Raw genomic sequence first — 15,316 nt, forward strand, 5'->3', positions numbered from 1 at the left:
TCTAGTTTCTTACATTTTGAGCAGAAGTTGATGTCATTAAATGATTAGGTGTTGAGTACGGTTTCAGGGTTGTAGAGCGAAGTTTTTCAACAAAATTGTAAAAGGGAGTGAAAAGCTACTCAAAAAAGGTACGTAATACAGCACTTCATATCCGAAATGTTAAATGTATTTATTACAAAACTTGGCAAAAATAATGAAATGAGCTACATGAAATCCGTGTGTAATAATGTCTTACATTCTTTACAGGGCAATACTTTAGCACAGTTGACTTCGCTATCATCTCTCAATCACGTCGCTTATTGTGCATATGCCCCTAAATAACAGTGCCAATTCCAACACGAGACGAATTTGTCGATGCGGCATCTGTGATACCCTTGATGGTTGGCCGCACCGCTTTACAGCCTACGATCATACGCGAATAGTCAATATAATAGAGGGCTAATAGCTCGTTGTGCACATCTGTGGTTGAGCAAGTAGAGGGCGTTTCAAGCCAACGAATAGTCTGAGTATCACCTGTTATCCACGGAGCCAATCTCCTGTATAACGTCTGATATGTCTTGACATGCAGATATAATATGCAAGCCGCGCGCCAGCCAATCGGAGTCGATTTTACTAATCGTGACGTCCTTTTATTCCTAAATCAGGACTAAATGGTTCGATTGGTCAATTCGAATGCAGTATTTGTAATATATGAATTCCTCAAAGCCAATTTCGACACTTAAGAAGCTTCAACAAATGCTGTGCATCTGCCCATAGAGTTACGTGTGTGCCCTTATCTCATACAAGGTCTGTGAGGTGTTCGTTCATCCATGAAGAAGGGCAATGAGCTGATGGAATATCCCACTTTCAAAACAGGGGTGGGGGAGTAGGCTGCATAAGAGGAAGTGGTTGTTGAACATAAACAATTGGCGACACAAGTACTGATGTGGTGATTTCATTTATTACTAAAAAAACAATTGATCTACATGTATTCCTGTTTTATTTTATTTCACACACGTCAAACAAGGCGTATGGATAAAAGACAATTATAACATACAATATAAAACATCAAAATACACAATACATTTACAATGGCTATCAGGAACAACTAACATACGTACATGTACATTTGTGTACATTCATTTACATGATGTTTAACATAAAATAGTTCTAATTTGGTGGCAAAAGTAAGCTCTGGCAATGAGATAAATGTGGCTAAAGAAATGGCAGCTCTGACTTCCTCTGATTGGGCGGTCTATTTTCTCAAATCACCACAGCTTTTGCTGTTGGCCACGTCTTCTCCGCCACAGCTTTGATGGGCCCACCTCTGTCAAGGGCACAATAGTCTATCTTTTTCTTCGTCCTTAATTCCATCGGATTCTAATAAGGAAAGAAAGGAATTAAAAAACATTTACATTTTATTTTTTCCTTTTCTAAACATATAGAAAATGCATACGGGGTCTTCAGCTTTTTAGGCCATCACATGAACATAACAGTAAATTGCGTTCCTTTTTGAGTTGATACCTCCAACCAAGTTCAACTAGGCTGCCAAACATTACAGAAATATCTACATGAATAATATTTAGTAAATAATAAAACGTGTGCAATTAGTGCACACCATTGTTCACCCACGTACAAACACTGTCTAATCACACCTAAACAAAAGTGGACTTGGCCAGAAATCACAGCGTGCCTTGCTCAAGCCACGCACGGCGTGCCAAGAAAGCTGCTTCCATCGCATACGAAGCCAACTTTTACATCACAGTTACAATGTCTTCTGATAAAGTATCTTCATATTTTTTTAGATGCAAATAATCTTTATACTGTAAGCTTGAATATCATATAGTTTTTAGAGTCCCTGAGGAATTGTAAAGGGGAGAACTTACCGGAGAGAAACAGCAAGTTGGCAGCACAACGATGGGAGTAGGTCGATTATCATCTGTTGATCGTACACGTTCCAATGCAGTTTCAAACAACGCTTCTGATTAGCGCAAAAACTTTAGGCTGAAATGGACGGGCTTTAACATTGGCCAATCAACTTCATTTTTACATTAGCTTTGGACAAACTCATGCTGTTTATTTTATAGCTCGAACGAAAGAAATCGGTAGAGGGCGTCCAGAGTTGTGAGTTCATATGAGCCGCATTGTGTGACAGGATTCTTCGTGAACATCGTTTTTGCATTGTAAAATTGGAGATACCGACTGTTTGTACTTGAAAAATGACGGATCTTTAAAGTAATTAAAAAATAATCTAAAAATATCATTAAAAAGAGGAATAATGAACTTTCAATTTGCCGAAAGAACGAACTTGAAAGCATCGAGGGTTCAAAAGTTATGTTCTCAAAAAGGAAAAAATCGTGCGTTTTTTGAGGTTTTCTGGAGGATTTCCGCTTTGCACACAATGCAGCGGGAGCCTGTCGCTTAGGTTGCGCTAAGAAATTCATGAGTGACAACAACAGCCGGGCGCAATATCGTACAACGGGTGAATGACCGAACACCTGATATAAAAAGCGCTCCGCAATCTAGGAGGTCAAGTAGCGGGGTCTTGCCCAATTAATCAGCGAATATGTTCAAGCATAATATACCATTACATAGACTAGCCAACGAACGCCACTTGCAGAATAGCACTCTTAGCAGCTTTTTAAAAATGGCGTTGTTTCATAAATTTTATTTATTGAAGTTATCAACCTGATCTATTTGTAAACTATTCTGTCAGCTTGAATGATTTTTACTTAACTGAATGAAGCTAATGTAACTTGTAAAAGATAATGAATGGACAGCATTTGCACACACAAAAGTACGTTGGGCGATGGAGGTAGCTATACCTCCATGGTTGGGTAGTTTTCAGATTTTGTAATTTTGCTCATTTGCAACTATATAGAACCTACAGTACAAATAGGAAATCGTAATTTCGCCCCAAATGGTGATGTTGTTTTGATGATTTGATTTGTTTATTAAAGTTGTGACAATTCTAGAACTGCATAACCTAAAACTTGTATCAGGCAATTCTTTTCACCTATGTGACCTGTCACTCTTACTTTAAATGGTCTTAAAAATTGTACCAAGAACTTGAACATTTGTTTTCAAAACGTAAACCAAACAAATGTAAATATCAGAACCAAAATACGTTTACTTTTTTTTTATTCGAATGTTAATGTTTATAACATGATTAGCGTTTCCTATGGGTCTGTGCACATAGTAATTTACTTCCCCTTTGTGTTTATTCCTCCTTTTAGCCCCTTTGTGTTTATTCCTCCTTTTAGAACCACGGCACACTTAAGTTGGCGAACCTTCGCCAAGTCCAAACAGTGGGTTCTTATTAAAGCCCGGTTAATACTCGGCGCGAAAGCGAAAGCGAACGCGAATTTGTGACGTCGTGGCAAGTATTCGCGCTGCGAATTCGTAAAAGTTGAACATATTTTAACTCGGGCGAATTTCGCAGCGAATGCTTCGTGACGTCAAATTCGCTTCGCATTCGTATTCGCATGAAGTATGAACCGGGCTTAAGGTTCGGTACATCGATTCATACATCAGCGAACATGCCAAACAATGTGATATGTAATACTATGTATGTTTAAGCAGCCTATTCATGCGACCCATATATAAAGATGGGCAAGATGGCAGCAACGCAAAGGCAATCTCGGTTCTCCCAATAGTGGAGCGGCATAGCCCAATATTTCCAAGAATTGTGCACTTTTGTGTGATAAAAGCATGACATGTCGCATGTTGGTTCTTCAGTGCCTTAAAATTGTTTCAGATATGGAGACATTTCATATTTGACCTCTGGTGACCTTTGACAGGTCAATGACATTTGTAAACCTTATTTATAGCTATTTGTAAGATTTACTCTTTAAACCCCAAGTTTTGTACGATCCAAGTGTAAATGGTATAGGTGTTCATGCTATGAAGAACATTTTCCATATACAGGACATTTCATATTTATTCTCTGGTGACCTAATTCGAAATGCCATAACATAACCTTTATAAACCTTATAATTATATAAATAAGATTTACTCTTGTAAATGCCATTTTCTCATGACCCAAGTCTAAAAGTTAACTCTTTGTGCCATGAAAAGAATTTTCAGATGTGGCCGGACATAATATCTGACGTTTGATACCCTTGGAGAGGTCAGTCAACTTTGTATACCTTAATTGTCGCTATTTATCATCACTGTATCTTTGTAGCGCGTTGGTGCGGTCAGAAAGATCATATTTTAGCGTAATTTATGAGGGAGTTCTTCATCCAGTTCGAGTAACAGCAGTATATTGTCAGTTACAAGGAGTAGGCGACGACCTCGGACTCGTCGCAAAATATCGCCCGTTATTAGTGAACCTTTTGCGAAGAGATTGCGAAATTGCAAAGTTTGTGAGGCATTTGTGAATAACGTGCAAACATTTGCGCAGTGTTTGCGAAAATATGTCGGTTTCGCTAACATTCGCGAAGTGTTTGCGAAGCATAACTTTTGTGAATACGAAATTAGCGTTGGCCAGGTGTTTGCAACTTCGCTAACTTTGCGAAGCCTTCGTGAATTTGGCCCCAGGTTCTCCCAATATTGGCGCAGCATAGCCACAATATTTCCAAGAATTGTGCACACTTTTGTGTGAAAAAAACATGAAACATCGCATGTTGGTTCTTCGTACCTTGAATTATTTTGTTTTTCAGATATTTTGTATTTTTTTTATTGTATTTCTTTCTGGAAATAAACCAAGGATTCCAAGAGTGCCCTAGGCACTGTAGCTCGAAAGCCTAAGGAAACCTGCAGAGAGAAGACAATGAGAACAAATCACAATTTTAGAGGTGGGAGGAAAACCCAGAGGAATATTCTCAGGAAAATCAACGGAATCAGGTAGGGACTGAAAACCCAATCCACATATTTGCCCAGGCGGGATTCGAACCCGGGTCACAGCGGTGGAAGGCGAGGAAAGTACCGCTACGCCAACCTGACTCCTGTTGGCGCACGAAGCCCATAATTCCCTGGCCTATAAGCAAGCAACCCGACACTGGTAGAAATTGCACCGGATAAAAAGACACTTGGAGGTAGCTAGGAAACTGTTATAAGCCATTTCGCTCAGCAAGAGAAGAACAAGTTCATGTGTTGCAATAAAAGGGCTCGTGGTCATGCTTCAGCTTCTTGCGACGTTGACCACGGCGGTCGCGGTGAATCCAGCGGGGAAGCTTGCGATGTGTGCGAATGCAAGGGACCCGTAGTCATCTGCACGGGGAGAAGCTACCTCCATGGTTCGGCTGTTTCCCGATTGTGTGTATTTGCTCATTTGCAACTACATGTACGTGTATGTCTTCAATATAAGTACCGACCGTAAAAATAGGAAGTCGTAATTCCCCCAAGGATATGTTGTTTGATGATTTGATTTGTATATCATAGTTGTGACAATTCTAGAACTACACATCCTAATTTGTGACCCGTCACTAACTTCAAATGGACATAAAAATTGTACCAAGAAACTTTTGTTTTCAAAAGTAACGTAAACTGTTAAAATGCAAAAAGCAGAACCAAAAAAGTACGTTTCCTTTTTTATTGATGGTTGTAGTTCTGACATAGATCTGACAATACTCATTTGTAAGCACAAGGCACTCATTGCTTGTTTTGTCATTCTTAAACACTTTTAAAAAATAACTGAATAAAATTAAAATGCTGGAGAGCAGTCGGCAGGGGTTAACTGCATCGGATCATGCTCACATGCAGTGCATTACCAAGAATGGACTCTTTTGTCAAGCGGACAACATTAAGCTCTAGATAGCTAATTTGGACACAACATTGGCGCTATAAAGGAAGCACCAATCAAAATAGAAAACATGAAGACATTTTGTATGGACATGGCACCTTAGGCCAAAAAAAAAAATATTCGGTCTCTGGTCAGACCAAAGTTCCGGAATTGACGCGGCCACGCGGCTTTTTTTTTTTTTTTTTGCTTTTTTTCCCCTTTCTTTAAGCTTGGATTGTACAGACAAGGTGGGTACTATTTTGCTTTTTTTGGTGTCCTCATGTACATTGGTGTTCTCCATAATTTGCCTTGGTGCTTTCGATCATTTGCCTTAGTGCAATTTCCCAATCCTTGGTGCTCTTTGGTAAAAAAACATTGAGGAGGTGCGAAATAGAGGGCGCTGTTGGAGCTACCGCGGAACATTTTGGAAAAAAAAAGATCGACGCGCATGCTTAAAATCGACGCGCGCGCTGACCAGAGACCGACTTATTTTTTTTTTTGGCCTTACAGACAGTAATTTTGTGTTCAGATTTAGAGCTCATATTTGTTCTGACTCAATCGTTGGCTCTGCATCAGCGAATCGCTCGAACGTAGCAAAGTTGTACGGGAATGAGATTGAATGATGCTTCTCACGAAAATTCACAATTTAGATGTCAACGCAACAATCCAAATGCGATGGACATCCATACTAAAAATATAAAGAGTCATTATGGGTACATTGGGGGATTAGCTCAGATGGTAGAGCGCTCGCTTAGCATGTGAGAGGTACCGGGATCGATACCCGGATCTTTCAATTTTTTTGTGAGCTGTGTATGATTTCCCCCTTCAATTTCGCAACAGACTGTTTAGGTCAAAAAGAAAAGTCTCCGGTTTCTGGTCTGCGCGCGTGTAGCCGTAGCCAAACTCACTAGTTTGATTTGAATCCTGCTGCTGCACAGTTTTAATGTGTTTTTAGATGGGCTTACGATCACGTATAAACTTTATGTGGCCTCTCTGGGCTCCCATTGAGTATGCTCTAAATTAAGTCGGGCACTATGTTGTAATTGTGTGATTGTGCGTCTGGAAGGCAGACTGCGGGAGCAATGGCCGTGTATCTGGAACCCGTAAACGCTTTTTAATTAGAGCAATATGTATGGGAGCAGACTAATGACCATGCCTAGCAGCACGTGCACGATGTCAGTGTCTCTGCATGGTCTGATGTTACCGTTTTCTATGATTTTTTTCTTAACTATCCATATTTCCCAAAGAATGTTCGTGTCGGTCAAAATCGTAACCGGTGCAGAATTCTCAAGCCCTATGGCCTTACTGAGGTCACCTCAAGCTCCACTCTGAAGGGTATTTTTGAGGTGGATCGAAGCGTCATCTGTAACACCAGCCATCATTTGAAGAAAAAAAAGTTGGGGAAAAACCCGAGTCGCCGTACCACTTTTTGGGTAATTATACCAGAAACCGTAGACTTGTTTTGCCTTATTCCATTTTTCATGAGGCTTCCAGCGGTTTCTAATTCGCAGCTTTAGTATGTGATTTCTTTAAATAATCTTTTGGTTAAACTTTTACATGTAACAAATCTCATGTCGTTTATTGGTTTCCGTTTGCTCACCGAATTGGGCGTTTTTATTTCGCTAAGCATTTCATAATGGTGATAAAAAAAAATCAATGCTATTTAAGATATTTAAATGACTAACATTTTCACAATCTTTGTATCCGGGTGACAATTCCACAAAGTGATCACTCCAATAAAAGTTGCGTTCTCCGTGCCCTTCAACAAATTTCTGGGGGGGGGGGGGGGGACGGGCTCGTGCCACCAACGTTGGGATGTATCTCACCGATCCCCTCGTGGACAGAATTAGAAGCGCGCACACGTCGCGGGCACGCAAACCCCGCTATCTATACACACACAGCTAGCTTTTTGTGTTTTCACGAAGAGCCACATATCTTTACAAAATTAATTTTCACCAATTAACTGCTGTATTAAGTCTTATTACCGAGTTCATGTAAAAATTCAGCTCTCGTAGAATCGTGTGATGGTTTCCTTGCTGCACAAAGTTGTTGCAAAGTAGTATTTCTTGCAGTTTTAAAATATGAGAAACTTTTTTGCGATTATCTCGAAAACACTTTTCTTCAATATCAACAAAATATATAAAGTATGTGGCTGTTCGTGAAAACGGTGACGTGCTGGGCCCGTCGAGTTCCTAGTTACGAAAAACGTTACGGCCCACTCATTGAGCCAAGTGATACAGCGAAAAATACTGCTTGAGACATTCGGACTTTCGTCATATTTATAAATTTGGCCAAAAACAACGGTCATGTTGAACTGAGGGATTTCCTTTGAATGACTACGGCCGCCATCGATGGTCATTTCAAGGAATTAAAACGAAATGCTAAAAAGGCGATTTCATAAAATAGATCATTTTGTGAGTGAATTATTGGTAAGTCCTTGAAGGTGCTACTACACAGTAAGTGCATTCGAACACGCGTGCAGGATTCAGTGCATGATAGAACAAAGCGAATACAGATTCTTTTCTCGAATTGGTCGTAAGATAGAAGACTAACATACACGTTTAACAATAGCTTGAATAACGTTTGTAGAGACCAGAAAGTGTTGAAGAGGCGCACAGACGGCTCTACGCTCTAGGCTCTCGCCCCGCCCCCGTGAACAAATTCGTTTTTTTTTCTATTAATAAATTTTCAACTTGTATCTTTTAATCCAACCAAAAAACCCTTAAAAAATTTCGACGTCTGCAAACCTCTAAAAAAGGTGGGGTTTTTTTTGGGGGGGGGGGCACAACATGATCCGCTTAGCGAGCAGACTGGTTCCAGGTCCGTAGGCCTACATTATCGATACTGATTCAAGGGCGGATCCGGGGGGGGGGGCCAAAGGGGGCCATGGCCCCCCCCCCCAAAAAAAAACGAAACCAATTTTTTTTTTTTTTTTTATGTGACAGGCAATGAGTACACCACCATCTTTTCCTCAAAAAAACATTGGTTAAAGTGGTAAGAAATTGCCTCAGATCGCACCACAGAACATCTAGAATCCAAAAATTTTTCGGGGGGACCAAATTTTTTGGGGGCCCCCCAAAAATTTTGTTCTGGATCCGCCCTTGTACTGATTGTGGGGCGGGACTCGGGAGCAAGCCTACCAAGCAAAACAAAAATTATTCTCTTGCATAATAATTCCAAATTCAATGACTAAACACCTACATGTATATCTGTATTCTCATTTTCATTTTAAAATGAACATAAAAAAGATCAATGCCCGTAAAATAATGTCAAGCTTCTAAATCGATGCAACCATATCTCTGTTTGGAATGTGTGTTGGCTCTGAAAAGAGTCGTTAGATTTAGAATCTCTCTTTGCGATGGTATAAGGAAACTCTGTTTTCTGCTGACGGCAGAAGTCTGCTGCTGTTGAACATGCCGAGATTGCTGGGTCTTGACTTGGACGGAGCTGGCTGCAAGCTGCCCAGGTTGGTTGGACAGTACTTGATGATATATGTGCTTCATCTCCGCTGGTTCCACACAGCAGACAGAAAGCCCGTAGCATAGGACAGACCACCTTGTCAAGGATGTTCTTGATGACGTGTGAGGTGTACACCGCTTCGCTCTCGCCGTTGTTCTTGCAGAAGACACAAGTAGTTGGCTTTGGAACCATCCAACGATTGCCGCGTCGAGATGGCCTGGTCTAGATCTCACGGGACAGCACGTCCATGGTGAAGGGATGAAACCCGATGGTTGACCCGCTGTCGATGATGCTGGTCTCCTGGTCCGGCCCCATGGCTGACGTCTGGAGTCTGATGAACTGATCTTCGAATGACTCCGAGACGGAGGCAGGCCTTGGAGAAGCTACGGTGTTTTTTTATGTGGTTGGCGTTGTTTCGTACAAGTTTTATGTATTATGTATTATCAACCTGATCTGTTTTAAAGTACTCTGATATCTTGAATAGATTTTACTAAACGAGTGAAGCTATATATATATGTAACTTGCAAAAGGTCATTAATTGGACACCATTTGCACAAAAGGGTACGTTCGGCCATGGATGGGGGTCTACCCGATGTTCCCCAATACCTATGTTCCCCAACACCGATGTTCCCCGAAATCCTTAGAATTAGGGTTAGGGTTAGGGTTACGGAACATCGGTATTGGGAAACAAAGGTATTGGGGAACATAGGTATGCACCCAATGGATGTAGCTACCTCCATGGTTGGACTGTTTTCTGATTTTGTGTTTCCGCTCATTTGCAACTACATGTATGTCTTCAATATAGTACAATGATAGGAAATCGTAATTTCGCCCGGAAATGGTGATGTTGTTTGATGATTAGTTGTGACAAATTTTGAAGAAAAACTCCTTTTTTTGGGAAGAACAGGATCCGCTTTGCGAGCAGACTGGCTCCCGGTCCGTACATTATCGATACTGATTGTGGGGCGGGAACCAGCCTATAAAGAGAGAACAGCCTAAATATTGTCTGGCACCCAATAATTCCAAATTGTAAAGTTATAATTTAATAACTGAACATGAGCCTATTATTAAGGTCGATGTGAACAATTTTTGTATTGCTAGAAAATAATAATTTAGAAATAAAGGAATCTATTTTTCGGGATGCGTACATGCATCTGTATTTTGTATCTTTACATATTTAAATACAATTTCGTAGGTACTTTTCATATCTGATCTACTCTGATTTTCGGCGTTCGAATAAAGTAATCTAGCCTTGTGAATGTTTTCTGTATTCAGCTGAATTAAATGAAGCATGTCCAAGCAATAATGCATAATGACATAATGTAGTGTGAATCTAAATGTTTTATTTCATTACATTTACAACGAACACTGGACAATTTAGTCACGAAACTTAAACAGTTGTAGCCATGCACCGAATTGATATTCATGTACTATAATGTCAACAACCAAACGTACTCATTCTTACAAGGAACATGGAAAATTAAACAGTTGTAGAATGAATTAATATACATGAACTGCAATATCAACAACCAAACGTACTAAAATGAATGACGAAAAAAAAAGATTTTTTTTTTTTTTTTAAAGACATATTTTTCAAAAGTGTGCTCAGTCAGTATATTATATTTTGAATTACACTGCACTCAAACTGATGAAATCTACTGAAGCAGATTTTGAAAGTGGATTAACGATGGATTAACGGACGGATTGCATGCATAGTTTTACAGCACTAAAAAAGCCACGTACGGATGGCAACTGCTATATATGTCATTTAATGTAGCTTCATACTGTATTCTTATTTTCGTTAAGAAAGAATTATGATTAACTGAAAGATAGCAGGATCGATAGCGCGCGAAACTTTCATTTTTCATTCCATTTTCCATTCCATTCCACAAAATGTGTATATTCGTTTTGCGTTTTCCGCCACCATAATCACCATATCCGGGCCCAATTTCTTGGCTCTGCTTACAGTTAGCAAAAAAATCCTTGCTTAGGCCAAAAAAAAAGTATTCGGTCTCTGGTCAGACCAAAGTTCCGGAATTGACGCGGCCACGCGGCTTTTTTTTTTTTTTTTTTTTTTTCTCTAAGCTTGGATTGTACAGACAAGGTGGGTACTATTTTGCTTTTTTGGTGTCCTCATGTACACTGGTGTCCTCCATAATTTGCCTTGGTGCTTTCTATCATTTGCCTTGGTGCAATTTCCCATTCCTTGGTGCTCTTTGGTAAAAAAAAAAAAGAGGAGGTGCGGAAATAGAGGGCGCTGTTGGAGCTACTGCGGAACATTTTGGAAAAAAAAAAGATCGACGCGCATGATTAAAATCGACGCGCGCGCTGACCAGAGACCGACTTAATTTTTTTTTTGGCCTTACTATAGCGGAAAATTCCGTGCTTACGGTAACCATATTTCACGTGTTGAGGAATTTTGGCTTCTGTGCATGCGGCGTACGTCCCGCAACTAAGGATTCTGTGCTTACAGGGCCGGTTAGTACGAAAGCCCATTAGCGCCACTGTAAGTATCAGTGTTGTAGTCGAGACCGGATAGTCCGAGACCGAGACCAAGACCGAGACCTGAAGTTGCGAGACCGAGACCGAGACCGAGACCAACCCCTTCAAGGCGGACCGAGACCGAGACCGAAATGGTCCGAGACCGAGACCGAGACCGAGACCGCGGATAATAAATAACAATAATCTAAATAAAAAAACAAGACACTAATTACAGCTAAACAGTCTGCCCTTGAGATGATGATGTTGATGGGGATGTGAAGGAAGTGATTGAAAGTTAGGAATCACTTGTACCTGCTTAATTGTGTCATGCGAGTGCTCTTCATGTTTGCTTCATACCATAAATTACAGCATGGCAACAGAATTTGTTATTGTCCAATCAATTAAAAAAAAAGGGAAACAACCTAATATAAAGAAGGGGAAAACCTAATTTGATGAACTCCATATATTGTTGCCACTTTTTAAAAACATATGTTTTTTTTTAAATATAATATTGTTTAACTACTATAAAGTGTCAATCTGATGAAGAAACTCCAACTTCATAGGAGTACGACAATTTGTACTATTTTTTTGCAATGTTGAAACTTGACAAAAGTAAAAAGTTAAAGGTGGATTTGAAAAGTAAAAAGTTACAGGTGGATGTTTCATCTGTTATAGGAACTAAACTAAATTGTTACAGGACCCTAAACTCCACAGCCACCCCTTGGTTTCAGCAATGACTACTAACGGATATTTAAAAGAAGCTTTAATTTTACATTGGACCTCCTTGTAAACCTGATTCAAAAAAAATTTGGAGCAAGAAAATTTTGATTTATTTTTTAAAATTTCAGTCATGGAATATAGACTTGTACATGTAGACCCAAAAATTGAGAGGTGGTCGCCAGAGAGGCCTGGCTTAGGCTGAAATGAAATGCCACTTTATTTGTGTATAATGTCAATACCATTACATACACTATAGAAGATCGATGAACCCTATTTGCCTGATCTATCTTCTGTTAATCTGCCCGCCGTCATCATCGCCATTAGCCTATTTGAGAATATGGCCGACACAATAGAAGGGCGCTGTCACAAACTGAATGTGGTGGGCGAGATGTACTTTTAGGATTCATGGCTGCGTGCGCACGCCTATTTGTGTTTTGTACCAGCGTATCACCCGCATCGGCTACTATGCCGGGCGATTTAATTGAATATTTTAGTAATTTACAAGTACAACATATTGCCAATATTTCAATCGTTTATTGTGATGGCCGTAAACAGCATTTAGCGATTAATGGAACAAAAGTCTTCTCGACTCATGTAAACGCAATTGACATTTAGAAAGGAGACAAGACAGGCAATTAGACTCTATTTTTGTGTGACTATGGCAGTAGCTCAATTTGTGTTTATCACAGATGAAAAGGTGAATACATGGCAAGTCAAAAATAAAGTGACAGTATGATAAAGAAAAAGAAATGGCACCCTCCATTTTATAAAAAAAAATATAATAATAACCAAGTCGTGCCTATTTTAATAAAGAGATCACAAAATGCAGCTGTCCACCACTAATAGCAATTTAACGGTCTACGAATTGGTGAATATCTATTAATAACTATAATGGAAAAAAAAAAAACGTTTTCCCGCCTTCACGAATAAAGTAAAAATTGAAAAGAAAAATAGAAAAAAATCACCAATATTTCTGGGGAAAAAGAGTTGAATTGTTCCCCATATTCAAAACAAAAAATCTGACGGTAAGAATAATGTTTCAATCTTGATTCACAAGATTTTAATCCCAGTTGTATTTGGAATCAATGAGGATGGCTATAAAGTGCTTGTTTCAACAAACCATCCAACAATAAAAACAAGAAATAAGAAAAGGAGCAATGGTTGTTGGACTATGCCTCACTCACTAGAAAGTGAAGAGAGACATGTCTATCAGCATCACACTGCAGTCACATTTGCCCTCAACTGATTCTTTACTTAATCCAAAACTGGGGCCGGGGCGGAATCCGCCCCCTCACTTTTTGGCCGGTCTCGACTCGAGACCAGCCAATATATCGAGACCAAAGGGGACCGAGACCGAGACCAAGACCGAGACCACAGCTCCCGAGACCGAGACCGAGACCGAGACCGGCAAAAAGTGGTCTCGAGACCGAGACCGAGACCGAGACCGGTCTCGAGACCTACAACACTGGTAAGTATATGTTAGTAATTCGTTATTACGGATTATTACTTCGTTATTACGGATTATTAATTCGTTATTACGGATTAAATCTTCTTCTTTTTTCAAGAAGGGGGCAACACACGTCCAAAGCCTTCTATGCAGTCGTATCATTGTTGCGGCTGCTAACAGAAGAAAAGGAAATTGATGTTAGAGGTCACTCCATTGTCTTTTGGGTCTGAATTTATATCATGAGGGTAGAATAATTATACTGCGATATCCTTCCTATCACTACTGTGACTTTGTTCACGAAAAGCTGGCGTTTTGAAGAATATAAATGATAAATAGTGATAAGTTTGTATACAAAGTATACAAATTATTTGAATGGAAACCCAAATATCTGTAGTACATGTGTGAAGTTTCAATTCAACCCGCTAATTAAAAAGTCATTAAAAACTCGGTACTCTGGATCTCATGCGCACTCTCATGTAAATTAAACATGGTCAATGTGATGGGAAAAATTAACATTTGATTCGACCTGTTTTGGTAAATTGACATTTTGCGACGAAGGTATGCCCTATTTACGTAAACTTGGTGTCAAAATAACCACAGGACATCCGAACAACTGTCAGAGAAACTTGGCGGGATTTAAAAAGTACATTGCGACGATATAAGAAACAAATGAACATGGCAGTGGTTGCGCTCCCTCCCCCCCCCCCCCGCGTATTTTGCGCCGCTCTTAAGTTAATTATTCTGACCCAAAATCACTCTTTAGTCATATTTACATATTTCACAAGTGCCAAGGCACCAATACAAGCTGGTTTTATTTTCTCCTCTACCGTTGTGTTGCAAGGGTATGAGCGAAAAAGAAAAGGTGGGGGTAAAGGCCACCCCCCCCCCCCCTGCGCTTTTTGCGCCGCTTTTAAGTGAATTAGTCTGATCTAAAATCACTCTTAAGATTTTTTTTTTCTATAATCTACAAGTTTCAAGCTAATGATACTTGTTTTGATCTTGTTCTCAAAATTTGATTAAATGTAACATTTGCCGCATGCCGCCAATGGGCATTTGTCTGATCAAGCGAAACTTAAGACCGCCCATTTTGTGAGGATTTGGTCCCGTAATTTTGCATTTTGATGAAACCCTATCCAGCTCTCAGTGCATTCTGATCACGTGCTCTCCCCATGTGAGTATCAGATTTAATTCGTAATAACGAATTAATAATCCGTAATTACGAATTAAATAATCCGTAATAACGAATTAATAATCCGTAATAACGAATTAATAATCCGTAATAACATATACTTGCAGTGGCGCTAATGGGCTTTCGTAGGTTAGCCTGTCGCCAAGGCCATCGTGGCTTTTAACCGGCATTATTAGACGGAGTGGCGAAGTTGCGAAGTGACTGGATCGGAGACGTCACACGCACGATTGGCGAAGCCGCTTCGCCGCACTCGCGAACGCTGGCTTGGTCTTTGCTCCAGTCGCTTCGTGATTTCGCAGCTTCTCCGCTCGGCCAT

General features: G+C 40.0%; 1 long non-coding RNA gene, 1 other non-coding gene and 1 pseudogene across 2 annotated transcripts; 1 reads left to right on the forward strand and 2 right to left on the reverse strand.

Annotated features, from left to right (window-relative positions):
- Positions 1-968: 968 nt before the first annotated feature.
- On the reverse strand, positions 969-2,371 carry LOC119720821. The gene is made up of 2 exons (XR_005270121.1): positions 1,866-2,371; positions 969-1,359 (listed from the first exon to the last, which is right to left on the reverse strand). It is a non-coding gene; the product is annotated as an uncharacterized LOC119720821 (long non-coding RNA).
- A 4,053-nt stretch (positions 2,372-6,424) lies between these two features.
- On the forward strand, positions 6,425-6,497 carry Trnaa-agc. The gene has a single exon. It is a non-coding gene; the product is annotated as a tRNA-Ala (tRNA).
- Positions 6,498-9,044: 2,547 nt separating this feature from the next.
- LOC119720960 lies at positions 9,045-15,316 on the reverse strand (annotated as a pseudogene).

This window comes from Patiria miniata, unplaced genomic scaffold, assembly GCF_015706575.1.
Source record: "Patiria miniata isolate m_02_andy unplaced genomic scaffold, ASM1570657v1 HiC_scaffold_9, whole genome shotgun sequence".
Lineage (NCBI taxonomy): Eukaryota > Metazoa > Echinodermata > Asteroidea > Valvatida > Asterinidae > Patiria > Patiria miniata.